At 51.1% G+C, this 23,004-nt stretch overlaps 1 protein-coding gene across 1 annotated transcript in view; it reads right to left on the reverse strand.

The window, feature by feature from the left end:
- Positions 1 to 22,522, reverse strand: part of klhl29 (kelch like family member 29) — a 129,746-nt gene extending 107,224 nt beyond the window's left edge. The window contains 3 exon segments of the mRNA XM_078093578.1: positions 13,509 to 13,577; positions 21,319 to 21,544; positions 22,164 to 22,522. The gene's annotated coding sequence lies outside the window, so the exon portion shown is untranslated.
- Positions 22,523 to 23,004: the final 482 nt, after the last annotated feature.

Below are 23,004 nucleotides of genomic sequence, written 5' to 3' on the forward strand. Positions count from 1 at the left end.
TCCTCTGGTGGAGGACGTGGGGGGGGGGTAGGGATGTGTATGTGAGGGGGGGGGGGGCTTGTTAATAAAATAGGCCGCTCTTTTCTCACTCGTACTCAGTCCTGCATCCCAGCAGCTCCTCCGGTCCCGCCCGGCTCGGCTCGAAGGACTTCGCCAGGGTCTCGCATGGCGTCCATCCCAAGAGCTTGTTGGGACAAGTTGGAGACGCCCAAACCGCCCAACCTAGTGGTTAAAAGGACAACCAGCTCTGACCCCCCCCCCCCAACAGGAACACTCCCATCTCTGCCAAAGCTTTGCAGCTACCATAGCGCTGATTAAACGCCCGGCGTCCGCGGGGAGTCCGCAGCAGTGGTTGGCAGGGGAGACGGCGTTACATCGTCATTAGAAGTCCCGCTTCATGCCTCGCCTTCCCGTCTAGATTCTCTCCGCTTTGCACAGATTGTAGTTCATGCAAGAAAGACAATATATATATTAACGGGTTCGCTTGCCCTCTTAAGCTCCTGGGTTTGTAGCGATTTTCTGTTTTCAAGGGAGTAACGTTTACTTCCATTCGCTGCAGGGTCCTGGAACATGCCAGCGATGGGTCATCCATCACAGCGAACAAAGCCAAAGCGACGCATCCCAGAGCAGGGAGCGTTTTGAAAAGTCTCCATGCAGGCGTGTGGTCAAGGACACGAGATATCTGACATTTGAGACATGGCTGCAACAAATAAAAAATAAAATAAAATGCTGCATTCGCGGGAAAATCGAACAAAGAATGAGCACCGGGTCTTGTGAATTTAGACACAACATCAAACGACTGGTGTTGCATTTCCTTTTTTTTTTTTTTTTTTTTAAATCCTAGAGGGTCTTTAAAACACAGCAGACAGACTCCAGAGCAGCAACATTAACCGACTCGCAGCATCCTGCCGGGGATTGGATGTCAGCACCAGGGAGCAGTTCTAGCTCATTATTGAGCCAAGAAATTCCAAACACAGCAGCAAAGAACTACATGAAATGGTCTTGTATAAACACAACCACGTTGTTGTTGTTGTTCCTTCACTTCGTTCCGGCCACATCAACCATTGCACATCCCAACATCTCAGCACAAACCTTCAGTTATAGATGAGCGTGCCCATGGAAAGACATTTCAGGCCGATAGGAGAATAGAGCCAAGCAGGAAAATCTATTTGTAGATTTGAGTCCTGAGCCACGGCAACAAATTAAGGAGAGGATGAAGCGGTATCTTTAACCATCACTAAAGGGCCGAGGAAGCTCACTGACTGATGAGTTATTTCAAGCCAAACCTGAAACCAATGGAAATCCATCCAGAAAGGGGTTTTCTCTCCTGTGCTTCGTGAAAGACCTGCGAGCCGCCGGTAGGCTGATTTAGGGCTTGACGGCTGAAGGCGAGCATCTGTTTCCCCGGGTTGCGGGAGGTAGTCGTGCTGCACGCTGTCAGTAAATAATGTTCCTGGCATAAGGCTCCCACGTCGGCGGCACTGCGGGAACGGCAGCGGTTCGCCGTTCCGTCAAACCTATCCAGCGTGAGGAGCAGGGAACGTTACGAGGCGCTCTCCGCGACAAGCCCAATGTGGCAACGCGTCCCTGTCCGTCATCTCAATGAATTGTTAACTGACAGAGCGTTGCAATACGTCGCAGAGTAATAGCCGCCGCCTCATCTCCGCAGCACTCGGGGTAAAGCGGCTCAGAGGGGGGGAGGGGCCGAAAACAAAACAAAGCGACTGTGCGAGTCTCCGAGTAAACGGCGACCTCGCTGCATTCTGGCGTGCAGCCCGGAAACCACAGCGAGCCGCTGGCGGTGCGGACGGTTCCTGTGGCAGCCGGCCGCTGCATCACTGCCTCTTAGCGAGCGTCACCAATGCCGTTTCCCCGCCGCTGAATGTCACTGGGACCGGGAATGGGTCAACTGCTACGAGTCGTAATGGCCGATTCTAAACATTCACAACAGGAAGATCCATTTGCTTCTTTTTTTTCCCCCGCGGTGATGTCGGACGGTGGCCATTTTTAATAGGCGCCCCCCTTCAGTGGCGAAAGGGCCGCCGCGGGCTCTGGAAAGTAACGAGCACCCCCCCCGGATAAGCAGAAGAGGCCGAAGCGCTGAGACGCCCTCCCCCGGCGTCGGGGGAAGCTCGCTGTCGGCGGCAGCGGCTGCTGAATGTTTTCCCACAGCTTCACATATGAAATGTTTGACGCCGAGGTCATTCGCCCCCAGCTCGCCATACCTCGCGTTCACCCCTCTCGCATCTTCACATCTCCCGATCTAGAAAGGCGAAACGGTCGTTTGAGCGAGCGGACGAAAGGATCGCCGAAAAATGCGGCCTAATTTTATCCCAAAGTCATGTGGTTATGATATGGAAATATGAATATATTAATATCTTATCGAATAACCTGCATAATTGAATGTACTTTTTAGTGTTAAAGTTGCATCATTATCTACTTCTTACAACAATACAGAGCTGCTAAAAAGAAATAATTTCACGTTTTCCTCTCGACAAATATGCAACAAGAAGCAGTAAATAAAAGCAAACTGCTATTTGTGCCCAACGAAACACATCGAACCGTCATAAACAATCATTACTCCCTCAGACCGTCGGGAGATTATACACGCCGCAGACCGCCAATTACACGCCACCGCCAAGGCGATTGGACTGCGTTTACTCTTAAACCTTCCAATCAGTCGCCGCGCTCGCAACGTGAAATGGTGCCGAGCGCATCCGTCAAGTGGAGAAGAAAAGGGAAAAGGACAGAACGGGGCGCCGCCTTTCCAGGGAGGGAAGAGGAGCCGACCGGCGTGTTCAACAAAAGAAAAACAATCTCCTGTAATTGCCTGCCATCAAGCAGAGAACGGCGAAGGAGCAGGGGGCGTTGGGGGGGGGGGGACGCATATTGCAAACCAGTCAAGGACGATGGACGCTTCCGTCTTCCAAGACATCTCAGAGCCAATGAGACGGGACGAGGCCTGCTGGTGCCGAAGTGTTGCCAGATCACAGGAGACGGACACGGCTCACGCTGCACAATGAGGCGGCGAAAGACGGGACGGCCTCTGACCTTTTGAAGATAAAACGAGGAGGGTGTGGGGGGGGGGGGCTCGTTCGTGGTCAATCCGGGACGCCAGACGTTTTATATTGATGAGCTGGTTTCAAGTGCACAGATACATAATTCATCATCTCCTGCTTGCGTGTAGCTGAAGTGTGCACCATCAGTCAAAGACGCCACCTCCCGTCGCACAATTACCACAAGCGTTACGCTGGAGACAAAGGCCTCCTCCAAAGAACATGCACGCCTCTCATCTCCCCCGCTAAAGAAAAGAAAAAAGGAGCGGCGCTCCGGCCACGAGGGCAGCGCGTCCGCCGCTCCGGCCTGGATGCGAAACGCCCGGCGCCTCGAATTCTGTCCAGCTGTGATTCATAGACGTGGGTTAATCCTATCAGGGACGGCCCCGACGCAGCAGTAATAAACTGGAAATTGTCTAGTGAATCTCGTATCAAATCGCAACCACGGGGAACATAAAGCAACACCGCCCCCCCCCCCGAAGCAGCAGCAGCGGCGGCGGAGGAACGTTGTCGTCGAGGCGAGCCGTAATGCGATGGAGCTAATTAATTATTATTATTTGATAAACAAAGTAGTTAATAAATAATGGAGGTGAATCTCTGATGGAGGATCATAAACTGAGCTGTGTGCTCGTTGCCCCCCCCCCCCCCCTCTCCATCATGCCTCAGGCTTCATTTCATATTCATACCAGATCTATATGGGGGGAAGCGTTTAAACGGCAATAAATGACGCCACTTTCCATCCAACCTTCAGGTTAATCAGACACAGAAATGTAACGTCTCGGTTCTCCGCCCCTTTCTTATTGAAAGCTAGAGAGGCGAAAACTTCCCACAATCTAAAGGCGGTTTGACGGTATGAATGAGGTCACTGCGACGCGGGAGCGAAGCCGCCTTTCAGCGGCATAATAAAAAGAAAACGACCGCCCACCTCAATTAGCCTAAATCATAAAGCGTCGTTTGAGGGGCCTCCATCTGCGATGACCTTTGGAGGAAGAAAAGAACTGTTGTTCATCTATTAAACATCAGACAAGACTCGTCTCCTCTGCGTGGGTCAGCGTTCTTTTGCTACAATATTTAACAGGGTGTAAATGATCTGAGGGATGTGAAGTGATACTAAAAAAGGAGTTATACGCAACTTCATGCACAACCTGATTCACCGACAACTCCGCTCTGGGAGTCGTAGCAATTTTTAAACGCCGATTTACAACTTAATCTTGCAATTTCCCTTAATTCTGTATTCAGCATAACTGTCGGCTACGGGCATTTCCCGTTTCAAGGGAAACGCCTCTATAATTTAGAATATAGGAAAAGGAATAAAATGCACATAAAATAGCTGAAAGTCAATATTTTAAGCTGGAACTAAATTATTACAGGTAAATTAAAAAAAAAAAAAGTGGGCGATCCATCTCATCAACGTCAGAGCGACTGATGAGACGAGAATTACATCCCCTATTACATCAGACCAGGGTCCTCCCAAAAAGGACACATCGTTCCCAACGACCGCAGCGTCAATGAATCCATTATTCTGTCCCTGATTCAGCAAGAAGTAAATATAGCGTCTTGCCGTCAGCCCTGCGAGGTTTTGTGAATTATCACAATGGTTGAAGAGGTGTTTACAGCACACGGGAAACCGCCGCAGCAACCAGCTCTGAATTTATTCTTCCGTTAGGATAAAGACCCGGAGATGAGGCGAGTAACGCTAATGCCACTCTGTGCGCGTCAGGACTGATTCCAGCTCCTCCGTCTCATCTGCCGCGACTCTACGTATAAAAGATGATCAAGGATTGATTGAGGCAATTTCATTTCTTCTCTCCGGAGCATCTGGAGCAAACAGGCGTCGCGACTTTGACGTTGGGGAGCGCGGAACCGCTTGAATGAGCACAAATCTTTAAAAATCGGCGTTGCCGGAGTTGGGGTTATTTGGACGAAAAAAGAAAATGTGCCTCTTTCGTCCCTTTTGCAGACGGACGGGAGTCAATTCGCGATGTCAAAAGTGATAAGTGGCACTCGCGCGTGAACACCGTCAACAAACCGACCCGGGCTGAGAAGCATAAACGAAGCCATTGGAAAGAGCGATGGAACGATATCATCCTAATACAGACGTGTCATCATCTCCGCTCCGAGGCACCATTGTTTATCCCCCCCCCCCCCTATGCGGCCTTGCAGGGTGAGGAAGATGCCACTCGACAAGCTCATCTTCGAAATCTGTTTACGAGGCAGCTGGGTGGCGGGAGGGAGGGAGGGAGGGGGGGGGAGGGGCTTCGACTCGCAGATCCAACCTCAGACTGTTCATGTCAAACGTCTTCCTCTCAGATCGTTCTGGCACTCGCGTCCGAAGGGGATGGAGAGTGTGAAGCGAGCTGGGCGAGCTGCAGATGGTGCTCCAGCGGGGACGAGCGGCGCCACCGGACGCGCTTCGGCTCAAAATCGACGCGAGAACCCGACGCATCCGGCGCCCTCGCAGGCCGCCACGTGTCGGAAACGCCTGCGCGCTTCACGGATTCCCTTCAGTCTGCTGGAGGATTCAAGTCGTCTAGATCTTGACCACAACGTCTCAGCCCCGTGGGCTGAAGGTGGAGGCGAGCGGTTCGCTACAGCAACAACACAACTTGTCCTGACGCGAATGGATCAATTCCAAAGAGCTGCGAGATGTTTCACGGAATCAACTCAATAGTTGGAAGGGGATTGCCGTCGGCGGAAAGTACATGTTTGAGTATTCGTTAATTGAACGTATTCAGGGATGTGAAAGGGTCTTACAGTTTGCTAATGTGGCTTTGAGCCTCGAGCCGAAGGATTCAACAGCTTTGTTCAATGACTTCACCTGAATGCGCCGCACAAACGGAAGCGACAGCCAAGGCCGGCTGCATTTATCTTCAAACGCTTCCTGCTTTGACTTCCTTGAAGTGTCATCGCACGTCAGCGTTGAATAGATCAGTAATTGTAATGAAGTGAAAGGACAACGTGGGGAGACTGAATGAGAAACGCGCGTCCCCCCCGTCCCCCCCCGAGCCGGAGAGCTCATCAGCAAAACGCCCTGATGTGGTCTCCAACAGCGGCCCCACAGATCTGTGAGATCTGGGCCTCGCGCCCACAAAGGCCGCTTCCAAAAAGCGGCCCGGTGCTACACAGGGAGTCCGCTTCCATCCAGCGGCCCCGGCGCCCTCCAAAGCAAACAGCTTGAGGTCACAGCTGGACTTTCACTCTTCGGCGTGAAGGGAATCCGCCAACGTGGGCCAACCGAAACAAGACCGCAGCCCGTCGGGGGCCGGAGGGGGGGGGGAGGGGACCCGTAGTAAAAAGAAACTGTTGACTTGTCACATCGGCAGAGACCAGCAGACGGCGGAAGCGCCACGGGGGTCGCTCAACGGGCTCGGCGCCGCATCGTCACAGGTCACGGAAAGAGGGGGGGGGGGGGAAGAGGCGGACCAACTGCTGAAGCAAACCGAGGGCAGCGAGGCTGAAACGGCAGGAGGGGTCTCCCGCCTAATGCGTTCTCCGCCTGCTCCACCCGAGGCCTCGTTGTTCCGCGGTGCCCGTCGCAGGAGGACAGGGGGCCCATTTGAAGGGAGCAGGGGCAGCGCACCTCGGCCCTCACACGCTCCATTAAACCCGGGAGCAGGGGGGGAGGTACGCTGACACAATTACTGCCCCCCCACCCCACCCCGATGCAGAGCTAGCTGACGGTTAGAAGAAATCGAGGCGCCGACGGATACGGACCGCCGCGGTGTGACTTTTCCGGAGTTCGTCAAGCGGCTTTAAATGAGTCGGGGAGAAATCGGGTTTCACGTGGCGCCGGTTTCGCTCGACTGACGCGGCGCGGCTCTCATTGGTCAGATGGTTCTCACACATCTCAACTAGTTCATTCGCTCTGCATATGCCGCATTAAACGGATTCACCATATTAAATGGTCAAAAATATACCAAATTAAAACAGGTGTTTGTTGCAGAGACGTTTTGTATTTTGACCCGAAGGTGCAAAACGGCAGCGAGCTGCGAGACAAAGGAAAGGCACGTCTTGCGTCACCTGAGGGAGATGGAACCGTTCATTCTGGGAAGTCTATTTCCAATCCCAGAATAGAACACGGTGCATAAATGATTATCTACCGCTGGGGGGGGGAGAAGGTTTCTGATTGGATTAATCCAAACCGGGGTCATCTCGGAGCAAAAAAAACAACCCAATCGGTCTCATATTCCTACGCCATGTTTTCATTTTAATTGAGCCCGGGCCTGAAGGGGGATACAGAAAAGAAAAGCGCGAGAGAGGAAGAGATCGCGGCCTCGCGGAGTCGGCTGCAGCGGAGGGGCCTCGCTGACCTACATCCGGGCTGAGTGGGGACGATATTAGCCGAGCAATTAAAGGAGATGACAGCCGTCAGGGAGGGTCAGACTGACAAGGATGGCAGTCCGTCTCCCTCCTTCCCTCCTTCCCTCCCTCCCTCCCTCCCTCCCCCTCCCCAGCGCTCGCTCTGCTTTTCGCTCCCTCCTGTGATGGCTATTGATTTTTTTTCACGACCAAAAACAAGAGGTTTTTGATAAATTGGTAAAGAGTTTCACGAAGAGGAGCGCGTGCAAAGGGAAGAAGGTGCAGGTGGGAGGAAGGGGGCCGAGGATCACAGGTTGGTGAAATCAATGTGTGCATGTCAGAAAACTTCATTCCCCGGAGATGAAATGGGAGCAAAACGTCAAGTAAACTTGTTTTGTGTTTTCTTCACAGGGGTAAAAAAAAAATCATATCACAAAACGTCTGGTGTGACGAGGATGGAGGCTCGATATGCAAGTTCATCAACTCAACAGGAAATGTAAATGAAGCCTAAATGATTACATTACACCGGTAGTGCTTTGTAACTAAATGCCTTGGCAGCTTTTCTTTAAAAGGACGAAGAAAAAAAAACTGAATCTACAAATCCTTCAAGGGAAGATGCCTTTGCAAACGTAAGGAATTTCCCAACAAAGACAGTTTAGATTCTGAGAAAATGCAACAAAATGCCAGTTTGACCAGAAACAACCTCGTATGTTAAATAACGGGCCTTGAGCGGATCTGATGCCTCAATCGGAGTCTAGAATTGATGGAGGGGAAATCACCTTGTTGACTATTTCTGCACAGGCGAGAGGAAACTTATTGCTGCATTTGGGAAGAAAATGTGCTGCAACAATCCCGGAGAAAACAAGATTACTGAAGATCTCATAAAAGCATATTACAGAAAGGCAGCATAATGCTGGTGGACCAGCGTTTCCACGACCTTTCACAGAGTCCGTCCCAGCATGCTTTGCCCCGGGCCGCGTCGACCCGGGCTCGTTGTGCCCGGCTGGCGAGTTTGTCAAAAGCAAGAGAGGTGGACCTGCAGGAAGGAGCGGAATGCAGCACGCAAACAGCTGTGTGTCACATGGGCGAGATATATTATATATATTATATATATATATATATATATATATATATATATATATATAAATATATGGGCTGCAGGGGTGAAGCCGTGGGTGTTAAAAGAAAGTTTGTTTTCGCCTGAGCGATTTGCGAGGAGTTTGGAAGGCGCTTTTGGGGGCCGTTAAAACGCATATGCTGCTGGAATGCAGGTTTACAAGCAAGAGGTAAACCTCCGTGAGCCCGTAAAGGATCGCTTTGACATCTGCACCGCACATGTGTCACAATAATTAAAGAGGGGGGGGGAAAAAAGGAAAAGAAAGCCGCACAACGATCCTTTTTAGAGTCTCGAGAAGAGCGAACGCTGATACTTATCGTGCAGAAAGAAGCTGGAGATTTATTCTATTCTCGGGTTCCCGGCGAGATGCGTGCCTGCGAATGACCCGCCGCCGCGCCCGCAATCTCTCGTCGCCTTAATGTTTGCGTCAGCCTGCTCACCTCTGATGCAAGACTTCAGCAGTAACCATAGAGATAAATGACAGCGGCTCTCAGCTGCTTTTCAAGAGGGTAATTCTCTCTGCTCGCCATCGAGCAGGAAGGCCGCCTCCCTCCCACTAAACACGGCGCCCGCCACGAGGGGGGTGGAGACCCGGCGCCGTGGCCGCCATGTCAACGGCTACGTGTCCAAATAAAAACATTTTCCTGCCGATGATACTCACCAATAATTACAAAGTCAATTTTCCGCGCGGCCCCCGTTGACCACGGCCGATAAGGAGAATCAGAGTTCTTTGATGAGAGCCCCCGTCGGGAAATTTGTCGCAGCCGAGAGCATTCGGCCCCCACCGGGCGGCGGGGTAATTACGGTTAAAGGGGAGTTCTCACGCCAGGCACGGAAATTGCTTCCCTTCAAAAACGCATCGCTGCGAATCAGACGGCGGCTTTTTTTTCGCTGCGTCGGCGCGTTGGTACACTGATCGCGGCTCGCCGAGGACGACGGGTATTTGAACGATTATCTGCCTTCGAGGCGACTGAACCCTTTTTACAAACCAAGTTCAACAGGTGTTTTTATCAGGATCCCAGAGTGTGACGTCATGGTGAAGCTTTTAGTGGAATAAAACACAAGGTAATTATACAGTACAATCCCCCCCGACGGTTGGGCCGACGGAGGATCAGTCAAACCTCGGCCGGCGGGACTCTGCGGATGAGCAGGCGGGCGGCCGGCGAGCCGTTGACGGCGAACACTTTGGCGCCTTCTCTTTGTGGCGCGCCATTTAAAGCGGGAATAAAAAAAGGATGTTTTGAAGAGGGGTTTTTTTTCCACGCTGGTAAACTCGCTTTAGTCCAGGTCTGCATTTGAATCAGGTTTATTTGGCTATAAGCCTGGTTTATCTTCAGCTCATGCATCCATCAGTCGTTTTGAGCTGGTAGTGTTCAAATCAATCAGGTTCCCTTTGGTTGTTGAACGGTGGTTTGTAGTTCAAAGTCACTGCAGCTCATCCTGACACACTATTGAGAGATTATTTTGGATTATCCAAACAAGAAAAGGGTTTAAAAGCAGCCCAACGTTTCACAGGAAGGCCGGCTGACATCTTCACACCGACTCAAATTTGTGTATTTTTTGGAAAACGTACAATACATAATGAATGCAATTGGCTTTTTGTAGTTTTTGCTGCACGAAAGAGCTCAAACGGGTCATTTCCTCCCGCGTGGAATGAAGGAAACCTTTTGAACTGCCGAGACCAGAAGATCCTTTGGAGCAAAAAACGCAGCGCGACAGTCGAGCGCCGGGAGTCGCTCCCTTACTGCCCCCCCTCCCCTCCTCGCCATCCGCTTACGCGCCGGCGCTATAAAGGAAGAGAGACAACGCCTCACAGTGCCAGCATGCCCCATTCACAGATATTAGCCTCAATGGCGCGGATAAGATGCTAAACGCCCCCCCGCTGTGCGTTATGTGTGTGTCAGCCTCTGAGGATCGCATGCCCCTTTAACCACGGGCCGACCCCCTGCGGCGCCGTACGTCTTAATCGACCCGGGGGCGGGCCGGAGACAATGCCTCGCTGTATGTGTGACAGGGGGATAATCGGGTCCGTGTGGCGGCGTGTGCGTTTTTTTCGCTCTGCCTCTGTCGCGGTCTGGCGGCGGCCTGTGAAAACGGGAGAAAGGAGGACGCCATCTTTACCGTTGGGGATCGGCGGGGGCCGCGGGGGACACGGTGGGGTTGGGGGGGGTCGTCTCATGAATCGGCAGCGAGGAAAAGGCGTGACCTTGCTCCCTTGCTTCCTTCCCGTCTGCAACCACGGGATCGCTCTCGGGCAGCCAGAGGAAACATCCGACGAGCACCTCGCGGCTCGCCCAGGGGGGTCAAAGGTCACGCCATTAGTGACATCAGCGTTCTGCTTAGAACACACTTCCCCATCATTTCCTGTCTGTGCAGCTAAATACTGCGGCGGCCCCTTTTCTCCTTGGTCAGCAGGTGAAGACTCTTCTGGTCTTAATGATCCTCCAGCTCACAAAGTCGGGGTTTTTAAAGGCAGCGTTTCACATTCGGCTGCATGTAATTATAGTGAAAAACGCGTTTTGACTTTGTTATCTCCTCCGAGCAGCACCGTCCATTAGGTAGAGGCGCACGTGCGCCCACGCACGACCTGAAATGATGTATTATTGTGGGAGTGGGGGGGGATTCATGATGATTAATTCATTCCTGAGATACAAAAGAATATATATTCTATATGTAATCCCATGTTATCAAGTATTAGTGCTACTCCGGTTCCTCATTACCAATTATGGCAAATGGCTCTTTAAAGATACAAAGTGTGGAGAGGATTGTAGATCCAGAGCGGCGGCACTAAATTGATCCCACATGGCGGGACGGTAAAGGGAGGATCACATAAACGCCGTGGGTCCAAACACATGGGGCCACATTATCAAAGAGGATGATTTAAAGCGTGGTCCGCTGCCGGCTTGAGCTTTGTCCAATAAAAAGACGACTTTGTTTGACATAATTAAAACCAGCATTTTCTCTGGATTCCGGACTGTTTGTTGCACAAATCAACATTTGAAAGCATCTCTTTGTAGACCGGGACACTGGAAGCAACATTTTCCACTATTTTCTGACATTCTCAAACTGAACAATGGTTCAAATTATTGAAAAGAAAAAAATCATTTACAGATGAGGCCCTTTAATGAAAATAAGCAGCGCTCGCGGTGCCTTTTGAAAAAAAAAAAAAAAAACAGCAGCCGGAGAACGAAGAATGGAATAAATCCTTGACCTCGACAAGAGCGGTTTCGCAGACCGCTGCGGCACCAAAGGGCGCTTACTGAAACATTTTGACAGAATCTCACGCGCTTCATCAGCGTAAGGAGATTTTAAACGCGCCCGGTTCCAGTCAAGAGAAGCCGCACCGCTATTCTCTCCGCGTCGCCTCGGTTGGCGACGCTTCAAACGGCCGCTGGACGAGACGCATTAAAGGGCGCAGCACAAAGGCCGACACACAAGTGGAACTCCTTGTGTGACCACCGGCTTTTTATTAGCGCTCAGGGGCCGGAGGGAGTCACTGTAATTTACTGCACACAACAGGAGACATGAAGCCTTCTCTCTTTTAACCCCCCCCTCCTCACCCCCTCCTCACCCCCCTCTAGTGCACCAGGTAGGCTGCCGGCCGACGGCACCTCCGCCTGAGCGGCTCTGCGTGCCACCAGGAGGGCGAGCTTGTCATCCATCATTACCGGGGAGGAGGCCTTGAGGATGATTCCTGCAGACAGCGTCCGGGGGCCCCCAACGCAAAACGGCGCACGCCGGTGACGAGGACGACCATTACTTCCCGAGGTGTGTGGCAAAAACAAAATAAAAAGCTAAAAAAAGGATTGCGGAGTCGGGATCACTCGCTCTCTTCCAACGGCAAACAACCACAAGCAAAGGAACGGAAACGCCTGCGTGCTTTTCTGGGCAAACGTCACACTAACGGGTGGAAAAAAAACAAAACCAGTCAGAGCTTTATGGGGACGCGGAGGCGGGACGGAGACGCCACGGGACGGGACTCATTCCCACGGTCCTTTCCCAGCACCGCTAAACGAAATGCATGTTGAAAATACCTTCACATGCTGCACTCACTTTTGGTTTTATTCAGCTGAAACTCCTCCGCGGTGGATTTAACATAATCCAGAGCAGCACGTCGAGGCCAAAACAAAAGTTGTAATCTCACCACAACAGAAATAAAGAAATACAACTTTGGGTTTGCTCAAAGAGTTACTTTGTACAAAGAGTGCGTTTAAGGGATTACGAGTACTCTGCAGTGATGGAAGGCGACGACTCGCAGTAATCACTTCAATGCGGGGGGGGGGGGGGCAACGCTTTTCCTCCGGGAGTTTTGCACATTTAAAGTTTTTTTATTGTCTTTTTTTTTTGTTTTTTTGTCCTTATTGTCCCGCCCGAGCAGGAACGCGCTCTTTGATGACCGCAGACAACAGTGACTGCAGCCTCCCACGGGACGGCCACCACAACAAGGTGAAACTTGACGTTGACCCCCCCCCCCCCTACGCCCCCGTGTGCCTGTCACCTCGCTCGGGGATCACAGGGCGCCATGTCGTTCTAATCTGCCCTCGCAGCGGGACACCCCATTAATTCAATTCCCTTTCATCAGCGGTGAGCGGACCACCGCGGGGGGAGGCGGGGAGAGGAGGAAGGGGGGCATTCCTGGGGTACCGCAGGCCCCCGGGAGTAATCCCACCTCCCGACGACCCGGGATCAGACTCTGACCCCGTAATGGCTCGGAAAGCGTTTTTTTTTTGACAGAGTGGCGAGGACGTCAGGTCCAATTAATGACGCCGCGTATCAAATAATTCCAGACGATCACCCCCCCCCCCCGCCCCCCTCCACCAAACCAAACCAGCCCAGCAACACGGAACATGTACACTTGCGCACAAAATGAGCAGCAGCGAAGCCTCAAGGGAGGAAAGCCGGTTGGATGTCAAACAGAACGGCGAGACTTTGGCGCGCTGGTATTCCTTCGCGCGTCGGTGTGGCTTGTTTTGCCTGCGGCATAACAAAGTGTTTATTGGGACATAAGATAATGAGCTTTTCATAGCTTACCGTACCTTTGGTCTCTGGTGGACGAGGATGCTCATCACAGGCAAATTAGATCTTTGGAGTGTTGCCGTCTACACCTGCAGAAACAATTACAGTGTGCGAATTAGGCGAAGCTTCACAACACAAATGAAAACATCTATAAATCTGGCCTTAATATTCATGCGCCCGCCATCTGTTAACGAGGTTGATGCAGGCACGCTTCACTCAGAAGACAATTTTCAAAAAGGCAAGCCCTTCAAGCGTGGAACAATCCGCATGGAGAGATTCATTAGTGTAATCTTTAATAATCAATAACCCCTCCAACTGTCCTGAGAGAGCGGCAGCGGTCAGCGTCGGCTAATTCGGCGCCAGCAAAAGGTCAAACCAGCCATATGGTCGCTGTTGGGAAGGATCGGCGGGCAAATTAATGGGCGATTCAGTCGTTTTTCTAAATGACTACAATTACATTCAGGGCCGAAGGCCGCGCTGCGCTCGGAGACGGCGACAAAGGAAGAGGCTTCGCTCCGGGAGAGACGGCGCTTCAGAGAGGGGCTCATTGTGTCGCGCAACAACAGCACCGGTGTTCGGTAAGAACACAAACGGAGCGAGCCGCCCAACTCCTCGGCGGCGGCGGCGGGCGGCTTCGGGAGTCGCCGCATGGCGCTCCGTGAAAAGAGCATTGTTCGGAAGCCGGCGTACGGGGACATCGTCTTTCTGTTGGATCAAGTGAAAAATAAAGCTGGCGGGCAGCCTTGAGGCCTTGAGGCCTTTAAGTTGCAACTTCATTGCAGTAAATGAAAGGAGTTTAGATCAACGAAGGAAAAAAGTATCAAAATGAGGATATTTGCTCTTCAGATAAATAAAAAACATCCAGTTCAAGCAGAATCCCCTTGAAAATCAGACAGCAGGGGCTTTATTTTCTGTCAGTCAGTCATAAAAAACTGAAATCCACTACAAGAAAATCAACTTTCCTCTCCATTACCCAGAATGCTTAGCAGCCGTTGGGGTTACTGCTTCTTCTCCTCCTCTGCCCGCACGCAGAACCCCCCAGAACCCTCAGGCTCGTTCACGCCGGCTCTCCGGGGGGGTGGAGGGGGGTCATTCTGGAGTCATTGTGGGAAATGTAGGCGACTTCTTACTGGATTAGAAGTCGATGTGGCGGCTTCGGGGGGTTAAAGTTTTCTGATGGAACCACCAGCGCCACGCTGGTTCCCTTCACAAAAAGCCTCAATGGAATTTGTGTTATTGCAGAAATCAAAAAGGCTTCATTCAGCCAGATCTGCCCTCCTTCAAAATAAAACACTGGCGACATCGACGCCACGTGGTCTGAGGCGACGTAGCGAGGCGAACGCCTTCGGATGCTCATTTCATCGCAGTCTCGCACATCACGGCGACTTAACAGTCCACAGAACAGCCTTCCCAATGCATTTTATCTTTTTCAAACAGATAAAAATAAAAAAAAAGAGGTGGAAAACGCTTATGTTTTTTTTCCATCCTTAAAAGAAGTCAGATTTCCATTGTGATGATTGTGCAAGACTGGAAACAGCGAGCTGGCCGCTCCTCGGGAGGAGGATAAAAGACAGCAGCCCGCCGATATCAAACCGATTCTCTCCACCATCACTTCCCCGAGCGAAACAGCGGCTGCTGATGCACACGAGTGCATCTGGAGAAAAAAAATGAATGTTCTGACATGTTGTTGTTTATGTGCTGCTGCTACAAATTAAGAGTCAGTGGTGTTTCATCGAAAGTTAGTGTCCAACTGTGCATGTGTTTAACCTCTCGTTAGAATATGACAAAACTAAAAAAAACCTCTTAAAGCCACTTCTGACTACTTAGTAATTGGTATAAATGAGGATGGTTTATTGTGAAGGTGATTTGAATACAGTTAGAACACGGAGCTAAAAACAGTTGCGGTGTAAAGAAAACCTGAAATGTCTTCTTCTTTTTACTGGAAAATGAGTTAAGGCCCGGAGGAAATACATGAAATTAGAGATGTTTTCCATTAACGCCACACAAAGTAAAATCATTAACTACCTCATTGACTTCTCCCTATAGATTCATATTTTTGTCGCTTGTGCGTCTAATTACCAACTTGCACATCCGTAATGAAAAACATGCCGATTGACTCCGAGAAGTCACTACTGCACGATATTCAAAATGAGAAACTGCCACCGTTAGCGAGAAGTCAGAGATAAATACTTTGCAATAAAGCATTTCTCAGGTTAACGGTGAATGTGGAACAATGGAACTTTGTAGCATTAAGACTTTATCAAAAAGAAACCATTTTAAAACCCCCCCAAAAATATCATCTCTAGCACGGCAATTACTGTAAACGTGTCAAACTGAACCGCGGCAATAAATCATCTACGTAATTATCGATTGATTGAAGGAGCCATCTAAGTGTGAAAAACACTTGGAAGCGTAATGCATCAACTTTAATGGCATTTCTTAATCAGAACGCTCAGCAATCAGCGGAGACCAATTAGGGCCTGAGAGATAGAGACTCGCCGTTAATAATCAAACTCGCCCCCCTCCTGCGTTCTTCCAAGACCGCTGCAGCCGCGCTTAAGCGCTCTAATGATTCCGCGTCTCCTAATCCTAAGATTTGCTGTACGAGCAGGAAAACAAGAAGCTAGAGAGTTACTCTCGCTCTTTGTTTCCTCGGCTGCGGTTCAGAGGCCGACTTCAAAGTGGCCTCCGATGGGACGGATGTCCGGAGAGTAACGGAGGTTCTTTTATAAAGCGAATAACGTCCCTGCGACTTCCATTCTAACCCTTATTCCACCAGTCGACGAAGACTTCTTTGCTCCACAGTTGTTAATTAAAACATTTCGAGGTGAGTAAACCACCTCGGACGGGCTTTTGTGCGCATCTTTGTGAACTCGACTTGATGGGTTTGTGTAACTGGGAGTGTTTCAATGAAAAGGACAGCTGCTCTATTCAACACAACCAACACGCTTTATTTTGAATAAATCTCTGTGAACCGTTGACATCCAAATTAATGGACACCATACAATTTCACCTACAGCCAGAATTAAAAAAAAAAAACATTCCACAAATAAAAAGCAGCCTGGTTCCAGTGTTATTGGTGGCCAGATGTCAAGCGGGAATTAATTAATACAATCAATGGCCGCGGTCGCTGCGCTGCAGGTATTTAAGCCGGGAAGGTTCACTGCCAACAGGAATTAATCACCGGCGGACGGGACGGGGGCCAATAGCTCACGAGCCGCCGCATTCATCGGGAGAAGACATCGGGGGGGGGGGGGGGGGGGGGGGGGGGGGGCCCAAGCGGCTCGCAAGCAGGACGCTAATACACATGCACATCACACCTCCCGCGACCGCATGATTTATGCACCCTCTTAACTCAAAAGCCACCTCCGCTGGAGCATGCAAATCAGACACGGCTGCAAGTCACCGTTAAGTACACCTCCGTCAACACGGGCAACATTTACATATTCCGTCTGCGGGAGACAACCGGCTTACGGTCGGCAGAAGGAAGCGTCCTCTTGGAGAAAAGGAGGACGGGTGAGTAGCAGCATTACTGGAAGCAGCAATCAGCTGTGGTCGCCCTCATAATGCACGGCGGTCATATATTGATTTCATGAGATCACTCGGAAAAGCCTGCTTGTTACCGTTAAGACCAACGGGAGAATTAAGAGGGAAAAACAAACTTAAAATGACAGAGGAAGAGTTGAAAGAGTTTTAACGCAATTCCGGGTCGAACGGCAGGCGGGAGAAGTGACTTCAGTGACTGGTCCAGTTGGTTTCTGTCTTGAAGTAATTGGACGTCTGGTTCGCCTCAAGCGGACAGCGCCGGTTCCAGTCTGACATCCCGGGCTTCTCTTTAAAGCTGCACTTCTCCTCCAGGCACATTCAATTATTCAATTTCAGATAAATTATTACTTGATACATCCGTGTCCTTCTCAGGGACAATCCACTCTTAAACCATACCCTGGTATATTGTGCATTTCTAACAGCCCATACACGCCTGGAATGGAGCTGATATTTTATAATAGATGTTTAGTAGCGATATGGTGGCCGAGTACACCTCATTAGGAGGGCCGCTTCAGGACAGACCTGCAGAGTCGCCATCCCCCCCACCAAACAGCAGCTTCACAGACCGAGACGAGGCCCCCGTGGGCCTCGAGTCAAAAACCCAAATCCGTGCCACCTGCGGCCCCGACGTGTCGAGCGGGTTCAAACCGTCTGAGTGGGGTGAATGAAATCGAGTTAAAGCTGCGAGTGGACGTGGAATCGGGTCCTTGCGCTCGGGGGGGGGAACCGCCGGCTCCATCGGGGGCCTCCCTCCGCATCGGGAGGGGCAGCGCAGCGCGGCTCCATGGAAAGTAGAACTGATGGACTTCAGCACTGCACCAAATCTACCTTCCTTTAATGATAGATGTTCTAATCAATGACAAAATGCTCAAATAATACACTATGAAATGACCATGTTTTACCTCCTCACCCACCAAACAGAAGCTGCCAGCCACTCAAAATAAGTCTGCAACGTATCGAAATGGCTCAGTTTCAGATTCAACTCGGACTCAAATCTCCACGGACGTTGGAGGTCCGCGGCTTAGTGCATTCTGAGACCATTTGTGTCTCCGTACAGGGGAACTGAAGGCTTTTTAGAAATAGGATCCCTCCCCACTGGCCCTTCAGTGACTGTGTCAACGGGGGCGAGAGAGAGAGAGAGACTTCCTCTCAGGGTTCACTGCTCTCTGAAGAGCTCGGGCGGCACGGCGTTCGCTCGTAGCCTTTTGCCCCGCGTACATTCGCCAAATGTAAAATTTAATAACCTCTGATGCTAACTATTCATTCGCACATTCAAAAAGACATCACTGTCACCTAAACGCAATAAGGGAAGCGTACAGGCTGCAGAGGGAGCGGCGCAGGACTATTCCCTCCAAAATGTTTCATTCATCTTCAGAAAATGGGGTTGCATCTCTCGGTGGTGAGCAAGCCTTCAGGTTAGGATTCTCTAAAGCCAATTTAAATTTAGAAATGAGTATCAGTAGAAACTCCAAACTTTACGGTCGCAAATCATTTACAGGTGTTGCTTTGAAAATGGGATCTAATCCTCCCATTTCTGCAAACTCCTTCATCAGCTCGGTGTCAGAGCTGCACGCGTTTCACTCTAATCGAGGCGGATCAAGCAGCTTTTAAGCTCCTAAGCCCGTTGCTTTTCAGATTTTTACACGGCCGGGGCATCGCGAACCCGCCTCGACTGACGAGGCGCCCGGATCCTTTTAAGGGACCCGTTTGAACTCCGCTGCGTCTTCGGGGGCAATTAACTCGAGCGCCGGCTGTCCCGACAGGTGAAGACAATCAGAGTCGGGCCTTTCGCCACCTCAGCGCCCGGCTAGCCGCGTGCAGCGCTCACGTAGCTGCAGCGGTAGGCTCCGTTTTCTCTACGCAACCAATGATGCCGGAAATTCAGTTTCAAGTGCAGCAAAAGCAAGGAAGAAAAAAAAAAAAAACAAGCACGCGTTGCGAAAAGGTCAAAGGGAGCACGGTCAAGAAGGAAGAGCGATACCTCGCTACGCACGGTAAATACGAAGCTGCTACTGTGTTCAGAGCCACACTTGTAACATAAAAACATATTCTTGCTGGCGTTACCATCGGCCTATTATTTAATCAACAATTACGGAACAGGCACTCAGACGTCTCCTTTGCATTTAGCCGCGCTTGTAATTAGCTTCATATCTTTGTGCGAGGTGCGCTGCCACAGCATCATGCACTCCAGCTTCAAGAGGCTCTTGCAGTGTGCCCGTGGATTAAGGGCCATCTGAGGATCACAAACAAAAGAATTCTTCTCCTCCTCCTCCGACGTCTGGAGACGGAAAATGTGAAACCGCCCAAAGCAACACGGAGGGAAATCAACCCAATAAAGGCCGTCGAGTTGCCTTCATTTAGCCAACCGCGCTGTTCTGGAAAGAATTAGAAAAACAACTGGGCCATTTTTATAATGAAATCCTTTTTCCGATGTCACGTCTCCGTCACCTGATTGCCGTCGGCGAAACAGAGCGGCAGGATGTGATCACAACACCTCGGCTTTTCCGACCGCGGTTGCCATTAAAGCGACCCGAATGGCTGCAGAGTTCTTTTTACACCGAACACATTCTAACCGAAAAAACCCCCCAAAGAACAACTTCCAAGCAATTAAAAATAAAATAAACGGAGGGCGAGAGCCTGGCGCGTGGACGGCGCCCTTTGAAATCACACGTATGATCATCGCTTCTCCTGCTGCTTCCACCAAGAAACGGCCAGAAGAGCTTCCAGTCATGTCTGAATGGGCATTGACCTCTGCGTTCGTATACGGCAGCGTAGTGACATGAATAATAATGGCACACAGGCCCAACGGCCCATGTGCCATTATTATTCGATTCCTAAAAAATAAAAAGGGTTTAAAAAGAGTTTAAAATGCGACTCAAAAAATTTACTTTGAGAAAATGGAGTCCATTGTCGAGAGAAGACATTGAAACACACTCGACAGCTCTTCCTTTTCATTCTGGCGGGGGCGGGTCGGTCCAGATTGGTCCTCTAATGCCGCCAGCAGAATCAGCGTAATTGCCGGCTACAATAGCGCAGATAAACAAAAGCGCTATTTTTGCACTCTGCAAAAAAAATAAGGAAACTGCTTGGTTGCATCCGAGCCGCTGCTTTGCACCGGCAGATGCATCATTTATGTTCATCCGACTGTTGTTGCATGAAGAGCACAGAGAGACCTGGCTTTCTGCAGCCATGTCTGGTGAGGAGCTTGGCACGGCTTCTGTTCCTCAGGACTCCTTTTAGAACCCGAGTCCATCTCCAGAGGCCAGAGCAGCGGATCCGCACCTCACCCAAGCACAGGGAAGCTCAGTCGTCACCTGGCCGGCGTGGAGGGAATTAAAGTACCTTGATATCCATACTTGGGTTCTGGCGCTTTCAGAAAAAAAAAAAAATCCAGAACAACGTTTTTTTTAGCATGAATAATGAGGAGTGATGTGGAGATAATGACTAAAAGCAACAACATCAGACCGGCCCATTCAGAAAAGCACATCTTTTACTCCCGTCGCAAGGCATCACTATCAGATCCATACATCACCCCAATAATACACCGATACAATGATGAAGCCCACATCCTGCAACGGGGCTATGAAGTGAAATAATAAAACGGCCTTGAGCGATGGCGTAATTTGGGCCGAGCATAACAACAGGAGTCGCTTCCCGCTTGGCCTTTACTAATAGGATAAATGCCTTGAGGTAATTTCACAATGAATTCCCCGGGCCGAAGCCGTTTCCCAGACCAACCCCGACTCGTGCTCTACGTAGAAGGATAATCCCTGATTGAGTTTATTATAAAAGAAGCTTGTGAGGAGAAAAAATGTAAAAAGGAAGGAAAAAAAAAAAAAGGTGCTGCCTGCACCTCCGTACATTTCCATCTGCACAACGCTCCACCTACAGCGAGCGGGGAGTCTAAATATGCAGAGACAATTCTCCGTCAGACGGAGCGGATGAGCAGTAAGACCCCTGCTAAACGGCCCCCGGCGCCGAGGCAAACACATGGTCTTACCTCATCGAGTGCACGGCTCCCTGCCTGTTCAGGAGGGAGTAGGACTAAAGCCCCTTAATCCCCGCCTTGATTCACGACAGCCTGCGAGGTTTTCAAATGTCATCGGTGGGGAAGTGTGCACCCCCCCCCACACACGTTAATACAAAAACAACACTGCCGTTTCAGTGCAGGAATAAGATAAGGCATCTATCAGGCGATGAGCAGGAGATGTGACGGTGCATCAACGTGGGCCGCAGGTCAACGGTGTGGACGACCTCAAGTCATTTCGTCAAACGCCTTCTCACCTGCCGGGAAACGGACGCACGGAAGACGGTCAGCGTTTCCAAAGCGACGGGTTGACCGAAACTTCCTGCAGGAGGGTGCGGGGGGGGGGGGGGGGGGGGGGTGAGGCGCTCTACTTCACCGCCATGGGTGCAGCCCTTCGCTGGAACAACAGATGGGACTTGTGATGAGCAATGCTTTGTCGTCTGGAGGATGAGTCTCGCGTGCCGCAAGTTACACGCGGTGCATCTGTAGGACGTGAGAACAGGGCCGTGAGGACACTTTGAAGCGTGCAGTGAGAATTGCGTTAAATGCATAAAAAGGAATCGTTCATGTGGTAAAGTATGCAACCACAAACTCAAGGATGCAGTGTGAAGGAAAGCCACGTTAAATTATTTTAGTAGTTTACTGGGTGATATATTTTGCACGACAGGTTTTTTTTTTATGTTAAATAATAAAATGGACATGCATTTAAAATGTGTTTTTTTTCTCCTACTGCAGTTCACTGACAAGTTAAAACAGATGATTTAAAAAAATAATAATAATATCGGGCGGTCCTTTGTTCTTAGTGGCCGTCCTCGTTTTTCAACTGACCACTACTGCTTCACTAATGTCACCAGACCGGAGACCACAAGTTAGTCTTTTTCTCTACCTGGCACGAGTGCTTGCGCACAACGTGCACGCGCACACAAACACACACAGTAGGCTGGGGTCCTTAGCCCAGGGGCTGACAGTGAACCTGCCTACCCCCCCCAGTCATGCATAACAGGACAAGTGCCCGCGCGCTGTCTGAACTCCTGACCAACACAACGCACGACGCGCGGGGCACCGACTGCTTGCGCCCCGCGACGGCTGAGCTTGAGCTTACCTTCCCCGGTCGCTCGCTGCTCCTGTCCCCCACTCCTCCCCCCTCGGGCCCCGCGCGTCCGTCCTGGTTTCGCTGCGACGCTGCTTATGTCTGAGCGCTGTCTTTACCCCGCACGGACCGCCGTTGCATTTCACAGCACACGCAAAGAGGAGAGGAGGACGAGGGGCCACCGCTGTGCGCGCGTCGGTGCGCCGCTCCGAGGCGTCACCAAGTGCGGCGGAACAGGACTCGGCGGAGCGCGCGTCTCGGAGCTCCCTGCGCGGCCGCGGCGGATCGGAGATGTGAGCGACTGCTCGGAGGGGAGCTGGCGCGCCGCGCGGCCACTTCTCCTCCCGCTGCTGCTGCTCCTCCCCTTCCAACTCGGAGGCGTCCACACAGGCCCTACAGCGCCCCCCGCCCGCCGCTGCGAGCAACTGCGGGTACCTGCGGGGTCGAGTGCGGGGTCGCACTGCAAGAGAGTCCCCGGGATCAGGGAGAGGGGGGGGGGGGAGGCTTCTGGGGAAGGTGTGCACTGGGTGATAGTTTTGTTAAATGATTTACAATCGGAGCGTCATTTCTAATGGCCGCTCCCATCCTCGAAGGCTACGACGGAGGGGATGAAGCACAGAAAGCCCAAGGAGGCCAATGACAGCGGTAGTTCTTCATCGCCGCTGCTCCTCGGCCCTACCTGGTAGTTAAACGCTGGTGATTGCACCCACTTTGCATCCCGGTTGTAAAGCCGCCCGTGATTAGATGGCTTGAACGGAAATCAACAAGGCTCTTCAAATAACTTTAATTGTCCTTTCTGCTGTCCCTGCTGCACAATGCTGCCGGAGAAATGTGATGCTGTCAAGCGGAGACG

The sequence above is a fragment of the Gasterosteus aculeatus genome, chromosome 18, assembly GCF_964276395.1.
Source record: "Gasterosteus aculeatus chromosome 18, fGasAcu3.hap1.1, whole genome shotgun sequence".
NCBI classification, from domain to species: Eukaryota; Metazoa; Chordata; class Actinopteri; order Perciformes; family Gasterosteidae; genus Gasterosteus; species Gasterosteus aculeatus.